Raw genomic sequence first — 6,000 nt, forward strand, 5'->3', positions numbered from 1 at the left:
AAGTCCATTTACTGACATGGAAAGATTTTTAACCTGTACTAAGTGAAAGAAAAAAAATAGCAAGGTGCAGAGTATTGTATGTGTTTTCATTTGTGGGAAGAAAATAATGTGCCTATTCATATGTTTTTAAATGCATAGAATATCTTTGGAAAGATACACAAGGAATTGGTAATAATAGATGCTACCAGGGAGGAAAAGTGGGTGACTGGATGCAGGGGAGGAAGGACTTTTTTCCCATGTCTGTTGAACGTTGTGCCTGTGACTGTGGTTTGCCACATAAGTGAATGAGTAGCGGGATGAGTAGAGGGAATCAGTGCAGAAGCTCTACAATGGTTGGTTCACACACTCTTGAGCAGGATGGGCCCTTATCATTCATTTAGTCTATGGCTAAAACTGTGACCCAACAAGTGTCAATAATCAATATCAGAAACTCCTATAGGGCTTCTTCCTGGATCCCAGGCCCAGATCTACTGAACTGAGTCTCTGCAGCTGGGGTAGGGAAATGTGCATTTTGTTAAGCTCCCTAGTTGATTCACTTGCACATTAAAGTCTGAGAACCACTGGATTAAATGCCTAGTTTAAGGCCACTCAGTAAGTTGTCACTACTAGAAAAGCAAATCCAATTCTATGCCTTCCTGTAGCCATAATGTCACTCTCATGGAAAGGGTGGTTCCTGCACACTATGCTACTCCCTTACTGTCAGCCATGACCTTGGTATACAGGCAGGGGAGTCTGCTGGTTTACCTGCCTAGCCTGAAAGCTTTTAAGCACATTGATGTACCCCTACACAGCCACAGGGACTGTGAGGGCAGGAGCCCAGGGACACATGAAGATAGACGGGGCCTGCTTTCCCCAGGGTTTGCATGAAGAAGCTTATGGTGCTGTTAACAGTTATCAAGCAGCAGCAATCCATTTTGTCTCTGCTTTTGTATATGAGAGGCAGACCCTGACGCTAATGAAGCCTCATGATAGAAATAAGGTAAAAGAACATCCCAAGAAATATAGAGAACACCAAGAAATATCAATAAAGGCTTTAATCATTGGCCTCTATCAGTTATGTGAAGTTTAGATGTGGAGAAATTCCAAGGTTTCCATGAGCTAGATTGCAAGGAGAAATAATTTGTCTTAAACTGTAATTGTATATACAGTCATTTATACTCCATCTAGCCATGTTCAGAGATTTAAGAATTAATGAATAAAAGTACCATAAGCCAATTCCCTACCCCACCCCCACCCCCACAGAAGTAGGCAAATGTTTTCCTTTATGGAGGACCTCCCCCCAAAAAAAGGCAGCGGGAGGGGAAATTTCAGCATTTATGCATTGTCATGTAGAGATATACATAAAATTTCTCTACTGATCAGTATCAGGGGAAAAGCACCATGGAAACATTTCTGGCTTTACTTACAAACAGTAAAAATGGATTTACTTAGGGATCCATAAAATATTCAATCCTGGCAGGACTGACAAGTGTCAGAACTGTATTTCTTTACATAAGTCCCTATTTCTATTATTATTATGTTCATAAATTTTTGGTTTGTAAGTATGGTGGTTTGGAGCTGTATGTACCCCAGGAAAATATGTTCTTAAACTTAACCCATTCCTGTGGGTGTGCACCCATTGTAAGGAGGACCTTTTGATGAGGTTACTTCAGTTAAGATGTGGTTCACCTGAATCAGGATGGATCTTAATCCTACTACTGGAGTCCTTTATCAGCGAAATGAAATTCAGACAGAGAGAGGGGAAGTCACAAAGAGAGCAGCCAGAAGCTGAACATCAACAGAACCCCGAAGAGAAGGGAGAGGCCAGGAGAGGCCGCCATGTTCTGTTCCATGTGACAAGCTAGGGACCAAGGATTGCCAGCAACCAGCCGCAGAATGTTACAGCCTTCAAGAAGAAAGCATAGCTGTGATGAAGCCTTGATTTGGACTTTTTCCCAACCTCAAAACAATGAGCAAATAAATTCCCATTGTTTAAGCCAAGCCATTGCTTGGTATTTGCTTGAGCAGCTTAGGAAACTAAAAAACAGTACATAATCAGTTGCCTTGGACTGGAAGAGAAGACAACCTAACACCAATGGAAAGTGGCATTGGTCATTGAGGACCTGTTTGGGATGGAACTCTGTCATAGGTTGGGTTTCTGGAAGCAGGCAGTGAGATAGTATTTGTAACAGATTTATATGGATCAACACAGGTGAAAGGAAGGAAGTAGAAACAACTTTGAGCAGAGGAAGAAGTTGAACAGCAATGCACACCCAATAAAGTTTCAGCCAACCTGGAAGGAAGTTCTAGAGCAAGTAATGCCCTTCAGAGGTATCTCACATAGAGCCAAAATGGCCAGGTCTTTATATCCCCATCTTGCTAAGTCAACAGAAGTGGAATGCCCCAGGAAAGGTTGTGACCCAGTTAGAGGTGACTCTGCAGCTGAGGCAGGCATTGCTGACAGTCAGAGGCTGTCAGCCAACTGCATCTGGAAGGTATATTCAATGTCTACCATAGAAATTAATATCAATGTCTTCGGTTTGGGGCAATTATGAATAAAGCTGCTACCTTTATTCATGTACAAGTCTGTGTGTGAATGTATGTTTTCATTTCTCTTGGGTAAATACCAAAGAGTGGAATTGATGAATCATATGGCAAAATACATATTTAAATTTATAAAAAGTTGCCAAACTGTATGCCAAAGTGGCTTTTATCATTTTACATTCTACCAGTAATATGAGAGTATTAATTGCTCTACAACCTTATCAATACTTACTGTTGGTCTTCTACATTTCATCCATTCTAATGAATGTGTAGTGCCATCTCATTGTGGTTTTATTTTGCATTTCTCTAATGATTAAAGATGGTGAGCAACTATTCCTATACTTACTGGCCACTTGTATATCTGCTTTTTTTAAACAGTCTGTTTAAATCTTTTGCCAAATTTTTTAATTTGTATTTTTAATTTACATTCTTGAGTTGAAAGAACTCATCATATATTCTGGATACAAACCCTTTGTCATATATATATGTATTGAAAATATATTGTGCTAGTTTATGGCTTGTATTTTCATTTTATTAATAGTGTCTTTTAAAGAAAAGATTTTAATTTTGATGATAATCTTTTTTCTTTTATGGTTAATGCTTTTTGTGCCCTAAGAAATCTTTGCCTACCTCAATTGCATAGATTTTATTGTAGTTTACATCCAGAAGATTTATAGTTTTAGATTTTATGTTGAGGACCATGATCATTTTGAGCTACTTTTTGGGTATGGTAGGAAGTAAGGCTTAAGGTTCATCTTTTTATATGAATATGCAGTTGTTCAACAAACATTTGTTGAAAAGACTATGCTTTCTCCCATTAAATTACCTCGATATTGTCAAAAGCCAATTGACCACACAAGCATGGGTCCATTTTCTGACTCTCTCTTCTGTTCCATTGATCTATGGGTATTTTTATGCCAATGTCATGCTTCCTCGATTTCTGAAGCTTTATGGCAAGTCTTGAAATCAGGCAGTGTATGTATTCCAACTTTTCTCTATTTCAAAACTGTTTTGGCTAATTTCATTCCTTTGCATTCCTTATAAGTTTCAGAATCAGCTTGTCAATCTCTATAAAAATCTTGCTTTGGATTACATTGGATCTATGATCCATTGGAGAAGAATTTACATCTTAACAATACTGAATCTTCCAGTCTATGAACATGGTATATCTATCCATTTATTTAGGTTGTGTTCCAGTTTGCTAATGCTGCCTTTATGAAAAATACCAGAAATGGATTGGCTTTTATAAAGGGGGTTTATTTGGTTGCAAATTTACAGTTCTGTGGCCATAAAAGTGTCCAAATTAAGGCATCAACACGAGTATACCTTCACTGAAGAACAGCTGATGGCATCCAGAAAACCTGTTAGCTGGGAAGACATGTGGCTGGCGTTTGCTGATTCTTTGCTCCAGGGGTCTGGTTTCAAAATGGCTTTTCTCCAAAATGTCTCTGGGTTTCTCTTAGCTTAACATCTCCAAACATCCTTCTGTCTGCACCTGCAAGAATCTCTAAGCATCAGCAAGCATTTCTTGGGACGTTTTTTTACTCTCTTAGCTTCTCCAGAGCAAACTCTGGGCTAGAATCTTAAAACATCTCCAAATGTGAGCTTTCAATGGCCTCCTCCAAAAATCTCTTGCAGCTGCGCTGGGGTATTTTGTCCTCTCTTATAGGACTCTGGTGATTTAATTAAGACCCACCATGAATGGGCGGGACCTATATCTCCATGGAGATAATTTAATCAAAGGTCTAGCCCACAGTTGATTGAGTCACATCTCCATGGAAACACTCAATCAAAAGATTAATGTCTTCCCTCACAATATTGCATTAAAGAATATGGCTTTTGGGGTGGTGGGGACATAACATATCCAAACTGGCACAGGCTGTCTCTAAGTTTTCTTGACAAACGTCTGTAGTTTTCAGCATCCAGGTCTTGAACATATTTTGTTTAATAAGTATTTCATGTTTTGGATGATATTATAACTGGTAATTTTAAATTTCATTTTCCAGTTGTTTCGTTGCTGGTATATTGAAATACATTTGATTTTTGCATATTGAACTTGCAGCCTATATCCTTGCTAAACATACTGTATTACTTCTATTAGTTTTTTCATCATTCATTAGGATTTTCTCTGTACCCAATCATGCTGATTACAAATTCACTTTTAGTTCTTCCTTTCCAACCTATATGCCTTTGGCTTCTTTTCCATGCTTTACTGCATTTGCTAGGACCTCTTTAACAATGCATTTCTGGTTTTAGTATCTGGGTAATACTGACCTCATAATATGAGTTGGTAAGTGCTCCCTTCTTTCCTCTGATCTCTGTCTCCTCAACTTGGCAAGACAACAGGGCTCTATTTTGTTTCTTCCCTCTTTTCCATGTGGTTCTGAAATTGCCTCCAAGAAGAAAGCTGGGGTGACTGTGGTCCTACTTCATAGTTTCCCTTCTTGAGAGTCAGTTTTGCTTTTCCCATTTTCCAATGTCTGAAAACAGTTGTTTCACATAGTTTGTCCAGTTTTCTAGTTGTTCACAATAGGATAGCAAGCGCCATAGCAGTTTTTCCTTCTTGGGCAGATGTGGAAGTCTGGGAACTAATTTAAAGTTTCTGAGGAACAAAACGCCCTGATAAATACTCAAACCTGGACACATCATGTGAAGAACTACAAATGCACAGTCTACTTATAGAACTTCCTCACTATACTAATTTAACAAGAAGCATTTCTTGAACACCTGTGCTAGGAATTGCACTATTGTTACAAAAATGAAAATGATATATCATAGCTTCTCTTCTCCAGAAGTCACAGTCAAGAAAAGAAATTAAATATAGAGGAAATAGATGTATATATCATATTTTGCTGTCATGGTAATACAAAGGTTTATACATAAATTCATGCGTTCATCTAGCATATTAGAAATGTAAACAAGTTTAAAGGGTGATCTACAATGATGATTACCCAAACCTAGTCCATTTAAAAATTTATTAATGACAATTTTGCCTTTTCATCTATCCAGTGTTGTTGATTGCCTAAAGAACCTAATGCAATGATTTTGAGAAGCCTGAAGTTCATATACGTAATTGTGAAATGCCTTTAGCACTTTGCATATAGAGGTGTTTTCCACTTAGTGTATAATTGTAGCAAGAGGTAAAAAGATCTGTCATTGGGCAAACCTCCTGGGGGTCAACTACAGATAATATTAAGTGAATTAAACACTCATGTACGGGTAAGAAAATCTGCAAAATTGCCCTGTTCATAATCTCAAGAGAACCAAAGGAGCTGACAAAAAAAGCTTTGGAAAATGAGGAAGAAAAATACTAGTTAAGATTAATCAGCTACCTGCCTTAATCCAATGACACTTGTGTTTAGGAGATTAATTTTCTGAATTTGGTTACCATAGTAACAGACCTTTAGAATGCCCTTTAATCAATTTGCAGAATTACTTACCATATTGGGTATAGGTAACACAATACAGATTATAAGT

Source organism: Choloepus didactylus, chromosome 5, assembly GCF_015220235.1.
Source record: "Choloepus didactylus isolate mChoDid1 chromosome 5, mChoDid1.pri, whole genome shotgun sequence".
Classification (NCBI taxonomy): domain Eukaryota; kingdom Metazoa; phylum Chordata; class Mammalia; order Pilosa; family Megalonychidae; genus Choloepus; species Choloepus didactylus.